At 50.6% G+C, this 11893-nt stretch overlaps 1 protein-coding gene across 1 annotated transcript in view; it reads left to right on the top strand.

Annotated features, from left to right (window-relative positions):
* Positions 1-11893, top strand: part of LOC144128541 (ankyrin repeat and BTB/POZ domain-containing protein 2) — a 116175-nt gene continuing 104282 nt past the window's right edge. The window contains exon 1 of the mRNA XM_077661996.1: positions 1-768. The gene's annotated coding sequence lies outside the window, so the exon portion shown is untranslated. The remainder of the gene's footprint in view (positions 769-11893) is intronic.

The raw sequence follows: 11893 nt of genomic DNA, 5'->3' as shown, positions 1-11893 counted from the left end.
ATAGCAGCGCGCTGAGGCGGCTGCACTGGTGGTGGTGCTGCTGCTGCTGTTGAAGGTGTTCTCCGTGCGCGCCGTTGTTGACCCGGCGGTGCGCTGCCGGCGTGCTGCTGTCCCGTGCACACGAGCCGACTGCTCCCAGCTGTACCGGTCCGCACGCGTAATCCGTTTTTCTATCTCTTCTTTTCTACCAAACTTGTCTCAGTGACAACAGCCACTACCGAAGCAGTGGATAGTGCGTTTGCGCGGCAAAAGTGCATGTGACCAACTCCGAGCTCTGTCCTGCGGATGGGGTCAGCGTGCTCCGTCCGATATCTTCGCTCGAGCGTGTAAACTGCCTGCTTTACGAAACCCGGCGTTTCGCGAAACGACGGTTTTCCAGTGCTTCGCTTTGGTCCGATCATCCGTGGTGTCTCCGTCCCGTGCGTGCGCGCGTGTGTGTGCGTAGATCTGAGTTGCTGCAGTGTGTGCCCGTGTGCTTGCTGCCTTTGAAGTGTCGCTGCTCTATCCTTCCTTCGCGGCATACGTGTCGGCCTCCAACCCGAAAGCAGCGGCCACGTGATAGCGGTGCATACTGTGATCGGCGACTGCGTGCCTCTGACTGGGCGCCGCTGGATGCAGCTCGGCGATCTGGCAGCGACGGCCCTCGCTAACCGCCGTCTCGTCGGCGGCGGCAACCTCATGCCGTTCCCCTCAGCCTGGAACGCAGCTTCGCCGCGGGCGGCACAGCGCTGAGAAGACCACCGCAACCAGCGCACTGGCTCGCCAGAGGTGCGTTCCTCTTTCTCATCCGCTCGTCTCGTAAGGGGGGAGTGGTGCTTGGCTGTTCTGGCTTGCTTGTCTTTGCTTGCTCTTCGGAGTTGGGTGCGGGCGCCTGCCGGTCTGCGGCCGGGCACCCCGGAGCTTCCAGAGCTGCTCCTTCTGCAGACGCTTGCCCATGCTGTCGTAGCTCGGGGGCCTTCCCTTCTACAACCGGGGGACGCGGGCTGCCTCCTTGCAGTGGCGACGAAATAAATGGAGCCAGTGTTGGGGGCAGCATTCGCGACTGACTGTGTGTAACAGCCTGCGTCGTTTACGCGAGCCTTAATCTGCCGGAGATACGAGCGCCAACAATTAAGAGGGAAAAGAAAGACGCATGGCCGCGGGCGCAATGCGAAGCTCGCGGGAAAAACGATCCGGTCGCGGTTTTTATGCAATAAATATTCTGTAATGGACGCGGTGTTCGTAACTATGTAGCGCGAGCGAGCGGGCCCGAAGCCAATCCTCTCGGCCGAAAGAAATATATGGAGTACCCGCCACGGCCGAGGAATGCCTGCCGTCCGGTGGCATTTCCTGTTACGAACGGACTGACTGTCGAAATGCATTTGATTCAGATTTGTCACCGGTCTGCGGGGGTTGACTGCTCTTCGGTTGCGATTCTCGGAGGTATTTTCCCAGAAACGTCCTTCCAGAAATAAATATCCTGGAAATCATTCCCAGGAAATATGGAAGGGTATTAGTTTAGGTTTAGCCCAGCTCTTTCTTGGACGGATATTTCTGGGAGAATAAACATAGGAAATAAAAATGAAATTCACGGAAATACTGAAATGGCACACTTTCGGGACGTTGACAGTATGAAATATTCTTTTAGACTTTGTGAATCAGTCGAGTTGCACAATTTAGTGCTTTTCCAGGAACTGCCACAATGATACTTCACGTGCATGGTCTGAAAGGGCTTCTTTTAGAGAAAGTATTTTTCCAGTTCAAGAAACTGAAGGCAGCGCACAAAAATAATTGGAGCAGTGTTTTCAGTGCAGTGATAATTTTAAACCTCTTTTAGCTGCAACCGCAGCGGTGGCCAAGTGGTTGAGCATCCGCCTCGCATGCGGGAGGTGCGGGGCTCGATCCCCAGTGCCGCCGGGTACCCACCGGTGATACAATGAGTACAAGCTTTGCCCTGGCTGGTGCTCGGCTTCTTTACGGCGAAATGCTTGGGAAATGGGCATTTGACCCCACCTTGAGTAGAAGAGACAACCTTGTGCCATGGCGTTCCTTGGCCACAGATGCCCTTGCGCCATACAAATTCATAACCTTTTAGCTGCTGTTTAGAGCCACGGCTTAACTTTAGCATTAGTTTAAAAAGGACATCAAGGGAGCGGGACACGGGTACTGCCCATTGACCGCATGTCTTATTGCTAAGTCTCGCACGGACGGGGAATGCTCGGGGACGAAATGATGGTATTAACTGAGAGAACAATAAATATTTAATTTGGTAAAGTTCTTTCCATCTGCAACTTGCCGTTTCCGTGTAGTTTATGAACATAATGAGCAAAACAAAAAGCATTTCATATTGTACACAAAAATGACTCTCATAGTGATTTCTGTTTTTCACCGGCGACAATTAACACGCTTGGCTCTTCTACGGCTCTTCTATGGCCGGACTGCTAAGCCTTGGCTGAGTGTTATCGGCATGCAGAATGGAAGCTCAATTTCGCTTAGAATCGTGTAATTGCCGACGAAAACCCTTTTCTAAGGGTTGACTTGGGATATGTGGGCACTGAACAAGAGTTGTCACATTGCATAAAAAATATATAGAAGCAGCGTGCAGAATACAATAACACGAAGAAAAATAATTACAGAATAGTTGGAACGCCATAAATTCTAGGAAGGGAACTTTTGCAGTCAGCGCAAAGAGAAAATACATATCCAGAAATTCTGGGCAAAAGCATTTTTGAACGGGAAACCCTTTACGAACGCAATGTAAGATTTCACTATAACAATCAACATATCTGCAGATCACCCGACCGCAGTCTTGAATTTTTTTTTCTGTTAACGTTTTTGCTATCGTCAAAAGCGTTCCCCATTGGTTTTCTATGGGAGTCTTAACTGTTCGACGCGATCGATGGAAACACCCTAAAAGAAATATTTTGCTAGATATCAAAAGAATGGACCACTACCTTCAATATTACCGTAAGAGTATCTTAAAATTTTCTAATTTTCAATATTTTTGTCCGAAATTGCTGGACATACACTATTGGAGATCGATTTAAACAACCGGCATGACAGTTCCTGCTGGTAGACATGACTTTTATGCAAAAAATGAAGCGGATTGTACAATTACGTTTATCGGCAACAATTGAGGCGAATTTTTAAATCAGCAGGTGACGGTTGGTAAAATGTGACTGTGTTTTTCGTGCCTCAAGTTTCCCATGTTGAACTGACAGAACAGCCTTTTTTTTTCTTCCCGATTTTGTACTGCCTTGTTCGTATGCACTTATGCTCTTTATACCACGTATTTCGAAATCCTGCGTAGAGCGCTCATCCTAACTGGCAGTGACAATACAGCAAGCGGCACACTTCTGCACTGACGTGGAAAGCTGAAAGGCGTTTTACTGCATTTCTACTCCGTCGAAAAGTCGCCACCGCGGCCGGGATTCAATGCGGCGACTTTGTGCTCATGGAGCGGGATCCCTTAGCCAGTGGTGACTGCTTCACAGCAGCAGGAAAAGCCATTAGCAGTATTGCATCCCACTCGGTGTAGGTATCAGCTGGATCCCTTAGCCAGTGCTTCACCGCAGCAGGAAAAGCCATTAGCAGTATTGCATCCCATTCGGTGTAGGTATTTTTTAAATTCCCATTTTTAATCCAAAAGGTCGACTACACTCGGAGGCACGCAGTCAAAGATCTTGTCAAAAGCATTGAAAGACCGTAGACGTTTCCCCTGGCGAATTTGTGTGCCGTGGTCTTCTGTACCACGTTAGAATTACCAGCAATGGCTCCTGCTTACGCATCATACTGTTGTACCAGTTCTGCCTGCGTTGGGAAAGGTCACCTACTACTCACCACCCTCGACGACCGTTGCACAGATTTAGCGTTTTAAAGCGCATATCTCAAGGGCAGTTTAGTTTATAAGGATGCTTGTTGGTCATGCCACTGTCAGCCTTCACCATCAACAGGACGGTGCCTTCTGAGCGTCTGAAATTTCACTGCCCGAATCAATGTTCTATGCATCAAATACTAACGCTACAACTCCTGCATTCACTTCCGAAGATGCACACTTCTAAAGCAAGCGACTAAACCGCGAAACACACGTGGCTACGCCGCACTGCATGCGCCTGTCGCTTTTCGCTGCAAGCAGATGTGGCTGGGTGATCCGAGGCAGCCGTGGGGTCGTAACTTGAGGAGGAGCCGTTGGTTGCCTGCATCGCGTTGGGAGAAAGCGCGTGCATGCCTTCTCTCTCGGGTCACCCTCCACGCGGGCTTATCGCGAAGGGGACCCCCCTGTGCATGGCGGTGACCTCAATGACAGCCGTGCCGGTGCTGGCGCGATAACAGTGGTACCCCGGCTTTGCTGCTCGGGTGTGTGCATGTGGCACGCCGCAGGCTCTAAGAATAGAGAAAACGCGTGTGCTCTCCTCTAATTGCGTGTAGTCCTTTTTTGTGTGTGTGTGTGTGTGTGTGTGTGTGTGTGTGTGTGTGTGTGTGTGTGTGTGTGTGTGTGTGTGTGTGTGTGTGTGTGTGTGTGTGTGTGTGTGTGTGTGTGTGTGTGTGTGTGTGTGTGTGTGTGTGTGTGTGTGTGTTGATATTAGGGAGTTTTAGCATTGCCGGACATCCGTAAGGCAAATACGGTAACGCGTTGCGGTTGGTAGACCGTCGCCAGGCTTGCCTAGCCGCATTTGCCGGGCGCTAGCAGTTACCGTAGTTACCGTGTTTACCATATGGCGGTGCCAAAACTCTCTAGTGTCCTCTCGGACGAGTGTACTGGGTACGCCACCGGAATTTACTGGCCCGTTGTTCCCAAACATTACTCGCTCCATTTCCTTGTCTTCCCAGAATTCTTGTGCATTTTCATTATGAAGTAATGAGTCCTTGCATCAAGGCAAAGTTAGCATTCTTTTCAAAGGTAGCATTTTGTGAGTGTTCTCACATTTATAACTGCAGGGATTGTCTCACGAAGTCTATTTTGGATTATCTAAACTCTGCAAGCGCGACGAGTTCTTCTGCCGACATTTCGATCAAAACTTGACTCGTCTAAATCTTAGGCCAACATTGGCAATGGTTTCCTCTGTGCCTGTCATGGCGCGTGAAGTGCTGTCGTGGACACGCTGTAATGTCGTCGAGTTGATCGGGAACAATACGTTTTTTTTTTTTTGTGAACCTTACCTTGAAAGCGGTCGTTCTAGCCTGAAAGACTTGTCAGTCAGAACCATGAAGCATCTTTGAAGCATCGGTATCGGAACTATCAGGCACCGTTGAATGAACGCATTTAATTCGTGGACTCCTGTCAAAAAGCATAAAGTACCGATTGGGGTCTGCATACAAGGTACTACAGACATGGAGAATACATAGTGATCTTGTGTATCGCTCAAAGAAAGCGGGATAGTTTTTTATTCAGTTTTGTTAATGTCACGCGCATGGATCGCGGATCTCTGTGAACGCAGACATCTGTGAAGCTGCCATGGCGCATGAAATTCGGATTTCTGCATGAAAGTCTGAAAAACATCCGATCAAATTTATGTAGAACCGCTTCTGTCAAACTATATTCCTTGATTCATCTTCCAATCCTTGTGCTTTAAGCTCCACTTAAGCTCTGCGTGCCTGATGGTGAGAGCTTAAAATTATTATACAGACCCCATACTTCTCCGGGTGCTGCCGGACACAATCCCAATTTTTTTTTTCAAGAATATTTGTTCACCTCCCGCCCCACCATATTTAGTTAATGATACTTGTAAGGAATTGTGTAAATATTCTTACCTCGATTGATAACTTTGCCCCCTCAACAGTTACCGCTTATGATGTCAAGGCTTGTAACTTGCAAACAGTGCGTTCTGAAAAAGTCGACTGGAGAAGGCCGCAAAGAGAGAACTGAAAAAAAACAAGCATTATAGTGTGCGAATCTAGTACATTATAGTGCTAAAACTCTATATATAGTGTCCTCTCAGCCGAGTGTACTGGGTAAAATCTCCTAAGATGAAGGACGGGCGTTTGAATGACAATTGCACGCTATAACAGCATTCCGACGTGGCCCAGAAACAAATTGACTCCTGCGCTGAGACGTCAAAAACACCATCGAAGGAATCATCTGGAATTATATAATTAATCCTGAAGCCTCAGATATCCTTAGTGCAGCGCAACACACTCTGTTGTTTGCAATGAAGGGCAAATCTCTGCATTCAGGCGCAGTTTCATGTCCAGCGCTGGTATCAATAATGCAGTGGTGGAGGCGGAGCGCGGATCGACGCTGTTTGCGTCGCAGCTGTCCTCATATATGCAGCTCTAGCTTCTTCAGCTGTCGTCCGTGCCGTGTTGTGCAGGCAGCCTCTATCCCAGACTAGTTTTCAAAGCCTTTGCAACTTCAATGCCATCGTTTCTGCAATCTTCTCCCGCGCTGATTACCCTTGCGGTTTCTTGGACGGCACCGGTTCCCCCGACACGTGTGATTTCGTGTAACATGGCGGGCTTTGCACGGCCAACGTGGAACAGTAGCAGCGTGGGTGCAGCATTTTGGTTGCACAGCGCACTAAGAGATTATGAAACGGTTGCAGGTTGCGTTACTCTTGCGGCGCCGCGGTGGCTCAGTGGTTGTGGTGTTCGGCTGCTGACCCGAAAAACGCTGGTTCGATCCCGGCCGCGGCGGTCGAATTTCAATGGAGGCGAAATTGTAGTGGCCCGTGTACTGTGCGATGTCACTGCACGTTAAAGAACCCCAGGTGGTCGAAATTTCCGGAGCCCTTCACTAAGGCGTTCCTCATAGCCTGAGTCGAAGTTGGGACGTTAAAGGGGATCTGAAACGCCTTCCGAGGCGGGAACGTTAACTCGCTTAATAACTGCCCTGTGTTGCCATTAAAACCAGAGCCAAATAATACTCTCCTACACGCAGCAGACGACCCACAATCACGCGTCAAAGTTGGCGAGCCCTTCCCTGCGACTTTTTCATGCTCGCACCCTCCTCCGTCCCCCGCATCTGCGTAGACAAGGTGAGAGGTGGCCATTGGTTAGATTCTTTCAGCAGTCGGGCAGCTGCCATGGCCGCGGCCAATAAACCGCTTAGCTCCGGCGGGTCGGGAAGCTCCGCTCCCAGAGGCGGGTCGGCGAAGGAGCGCCTACCTTCCAGCGTGCAAAAAGTGGCGAGATGAGAGGGAAAGGCGCGAAGACGCTGAAATTCAAATTTTAACTACATATAACTCAGCTTCCAAAGCGCATTTAAAAAAAAATCCTTCATGGACACTTCGTGAAGCGGCGTGCTTCAATACCCCAGGCATGCCGCAACTTTATTCAAGCCCCCTTCACAGCCCCTTTAAACCCCTGTAAACTATAAACCAAAACCGTTTCGTTACTCCTGTCCCTGTGCCACTGCGGTGCGGTGGGTTTCGATGAGAACCAAGAGAGAATAATGCGCTCCATCGCACTTTATTCTTCCACGAAGGAGCCAGAAATCAAAGGGACTCTGTGGTCAACTCCAACCGTGCTCTTGTTCTTAGTGAGAATCTGGTTCTGTGGCTCTTTCCAGCTGTGTTGGTCTTCGTGCGGCAGCAAAATAAGCATTGATTGCTGAGAATTTTGTATTTAAAAATTTCACCGTCGCTCGGTTCAAATTCCTGACGTGTACACTGAAAAGGACTACAGGGCCGCCGTCCTGATGTGAACGGTTGTGTAGCGTATGCCCTCTGTGATCTGTGTCCACCTGCCGCAGTTTTAATTGCGAAGTCGGCGGGTGGTGGCGACAGCTGCATTTTGTTTTGTTTTTTTGACCGTGTCTACCTTGTACAAGCTTCCTTTTTCAGCTAATATAGCCTTTTTATCGTTAGAATGTGGCAATATGTCACTACAGGCCAACTTTAGTTTTGTCTTCTTTGTTGCTTTAAGGACTTCAGTAAAGTTCGCTCGCTCACTTTTGCGGGAGGGCAAGTGACTGTGTCACCAGGTCGCTTCCATGCATAGGCCTTAACACGGGAGATAAAGAGAGGCAGTGGTCCCACTGATAGGCATAGGGGAAGTGATGGGCTTGTGATGCAAGTTTTTGTCCCATATCCTGCCCTGCCATCCAGATTGTGGGAACAGGCGGCATAGAATGGTTTTCGGTCCTGGTCTTGCTGACGCGCAACCGATCACTATACCTTATGCCGGTTCCTATCGCCCATACTTTCCGCATGGAATGATTACGTACCGAAGCTAGCGTACCAAAAAGAAGTGATTATGATGATGTGTTTTTATGGCGCAAGGGAAGCTTTGGCCATAGAGCGCCATGGCAAAGGGTATTTTTCTTTACACAAGGTGCATGGGGTCGAAGGCCCATTTCTCAAGCATTTCACCCTAGAGAAGCCGAGCACCAGGCTAGGTGAAAGCATATACCCATTGGAAACCGGCGGATGCCCAAACCACTAGGCCACCGCTGCAGTTCGGAAGAGCTGTTATCTCGATGAATGCTGGATGACGTCGATCGGAAGTAAATTGTGGCCCAGAGTGCTGCGTATGAAAGTCAGCCCTCAACGCGTTAACGTTTTTAACGCGACAGCGTTAAGGAGCTCGTGTCACAGAATAGCTGGCTTCGTCGGTGTCGTTGACCGTGGGCGAAAAATTCACGGAAAATGCCCAGAGAAGCAATGCAGGCGTGCCAGTTAGACCACGTAAACTTGTAGCGTCATCACAACCTGCCCACCGGATTGTGATCAAACTGCGCACCGTGGCAGATGGAGATTAAATTAATGATTGGTCGCTAGAGGCTGCTCTTGCCGAGCAACCTTGGTAGTACAAGCCCCGCCGGTTGCAGCGTCATTCCATCGCAAGGCAGTGGCGCATCGCTTAACCGCTGCACCACTGCGCCAGGAGTGGTATGAGGACGCCCACGGATCTAAGGATGTTAAGTAGAGAATGACCAGTTCTGCATATATGGCAATAAGCTATCGCGTCATAACCTTAAGGCGGAGCTTAAGTGTCCCCTCCGATTTTTATTTAGCGTCTATGCGTAACCAAGCAGACTTCCCCGATCTGGAATATGATTATGGCCTGAAAACATTCCCTGCAGCAATTGTGTCATCTGCTCTTGAAAAACGCTAAGGCGCCCGTGTGTTGAGCGATGCCAATGCACGTTAAAGATCCCCAGGTGGTCGAAATTATTCCTGAGCCCTCCACTATGGCACCTCACTCTTCCTTTCTTCTTTCACTCCCTCCTTTTTCCCTTCCCTTACGGCGCGATTCGTGTGTCCAAGGATATACGAGACAGATACTGCGCCACTTCCTTTCCACCAAAACAGGCGCCCTCGTGGCCTAATTGATAAGGCATCGGTCTCCTAAACCGGGGATTGCGGGCTCGAATCCTGCCGAGGGTATTATTCGTTTTGCTTTTCATAATTATTTAAGCAGGTGGTCAGTTCCGAGCGCGGTTGCTCGTGCGTTTTTTTCCCTGGACCGTTGTCCTGATCGCTACATAAATGAAGAATGCAGTACTGAACACACGATGCCACCATTCCTACAAGACGTCAAAAAACACACATAAGTTTAGTACAGCGCGCGTATTGCACGTACAAGGAGTAGATGTTGCCCTACACTGGACTGGGGTACTACATTGGGCAAGCTGAAGTGCCATGGCAGTGGGGAAGCTGCACTCTGACAGAACTGGAATATAGCTCACGTGCCACTAACAAATAGGCGAAGGCCTGCTCCAGTCTTTCGGCGTGTTCAAACTACACTGCGGTTTAAATCTAAATTCAAAGTGCAATCTCTATACTTGTCTCCACTACATTCGCATAGATCAGGACCGAAAATGATTCATTCCTGTTGTAAGCGTGCAGAGTGACGCGCTGGCTTAATTTCCGGGCTGGTTTTCAGACATTCGGCAGCACATCTTCGTTTCTGGAACCCCAACTGCCGCGTTGCGAGAGACGGAAGTCTGAACCCTTCAGAGTCAAACCGAAGAAAGTCTTCCAAGAGCGCAAGCCGTGCACGTGGCGTACTGCCGCGACCGCCGGTCACGGGGCAATCGCTGCACCGCCGCCGACGGCTCCATGGCGTCGGCGCGGCTGCCGCGATCAGCGGCTGATCCGGGATCAGGCCGCCGGGTCACCGGGGGTCGCCGCTGCGGCTTGGCAACTGCGGCAGCACCCCCGCACTGGAGGAGCGTGCGCCGCCTCCACCGAGAAGGGCGGGAGGGGAGGTCGAAGCACGCTGGTCCGTCCGGCTGGCTTGCAAGCGTCGGAAAGGTCGTGACCTCCTCCTCCGCGCGCCGCCGGTCGAACCGAGCCGAACCCGCCGCCGAGAAATAAAATGCCTCTGTCCTCCTCCTCCACCGCATCCTCCTCTCTCCCGGTGTTGTTGGGGGAGACGGTGCGCGTGGCATACCCGCGAGAGGGCCGGCTCGCAGGTCTTCGGAGGCTGATGCGTCGGCATTACATGCGCGTTCCACGATTCCATCGATTGTATGTAAGCACTTACATCCTCCGCGCCGGCCGGACCTCAGCCCCTGCGGCGGCGGCAGGGTGAGTGAGGAGTATTAGGCTCTGCTGTGGGAAGAGCAGGCTTAAGTGATGCTATACACCGCGAGGGGAGAAGGGCGTAGGGTGGAATTCCTCCGCATTGTAGAACACAAATTTCTGCCCCCCCCCCCCCCCCCCCCCAACCACCGTTGGCCCATGTGGTAGCTTAGCTGCCCGGCGCCGTACAGGCGTGCCACCCGGTTGCGTGAGTGCGCCGGTGTGCCGTGCACCACCTCCGCTTCCGAGTCACGACGACGACGAAGGCGACCGAATGCGCTCAGGGCGCGGGGAGAATGCAAGGCCGTCCGTTTGTGGCGTGCGAAGAACAAAACAAAACAAAGAGCCGGACCTTCTGTACCACGGAGGCACCCGGCTTCTATTATTGCGCTGTGCGGTGCCCCCGACATTTGGGCCGGTGGCACTATCGCTGCACTGACGTTGCATTTTAAGAAGGAAAAAAAAGTCTAGGGGTCCGGAGGAGTGGGTAAAGATGGATATTCGCCGGCACTTGTAGCTCAGCTCCCGTGAGAACGGCTTCTTGTGGCAAGTCAAGTAGGGGTCATTGAGCTCGCCTTAGATTTCTTGGGGACGGCGCGATGCGTTCCGTGACTATCGGGAAATAAATTGCCTCCGATTGCGATGTGGAACCAAGAAGAGAGAAAAAAAAAAACTGCGGAAAGTCGGTGAGCACCGGATAGATAAGAAAGTACTGTTGCTCCGCCTACTTTTATTTGTTACTTTCGCCAGGCGACCGGATGTTATAGTGTCAACGCAACGACTCATGCCACCGAGGAGGTCGAAGAGTCGCTGACTTCATTTTGCTGTTAACCATAAATGTTGTGATTTCGTGGATGACTGTTCAACCCATACAAAAGGATGAACTTTGCTGTGGGGATGGTTTTGCACAGGTCTTCGTCCACAAATTGCACTCTTGCTGGCATGGGATATGCGTTAAACTATTGCAAAAAGCGCTGTGTTGCTCCCCTCATTTAGTCGCATATGTACACACTTCTCATGTATACTGAGCTTCGTGCATACTGCTTTCCGTCACGCATACTGCCGGTGTGAGTGGAGTTTCGAACTTGATTAAATACCGCATAATTGCTGTCAATACAAAGACTCTTCCAGTCTCCTATAAGATAGCACTTTGTGAACGTGTCTCGTAGGAATCTGCGCTCTTATTGACCGCAGGCGCATCTGCAGCACCACTGTGTTACGTTTATTATCCGTTGGTTGCATTTCCTGGCGTACCCAGAAGAGAAAAAAAGACTGCTAGCCTCGGCAGCTTGCTGCAACTCGGAAGTTTTTGAGCCGACCTTGGACGGCAATTGCGCGACATTTGGTTCCTGCTAGCAAATTCTGTTACAAAAGCTCCTTTTGTTCGGAAACCTGTTCTTTCCTAATCTCTTTTATTGTGTGATAAGTACACCTCTATCTCACGTCGC

Source organism: Amblyomma americanum, chromosome 4, assembly GCF_052857255.1.
Source record: "Amblyomma americanum isolate KBUSLIRL-KWMA chromosome 4, ASM5285725v1, whole genome shotgun sequence".
In the NCBI taxonomy this organism is placed as follows: domain Eukaryota; kingdom Metazoa; phylum Arthropoda; class Arachnida; order Ixodida; family Ixodidae; genus Amblyomma; species Amblyomma americanum.
Note: the sequence above shows the minus strand (reverse complement) of the source record. Positions and strands in the feature narration are given on the sequence as shown.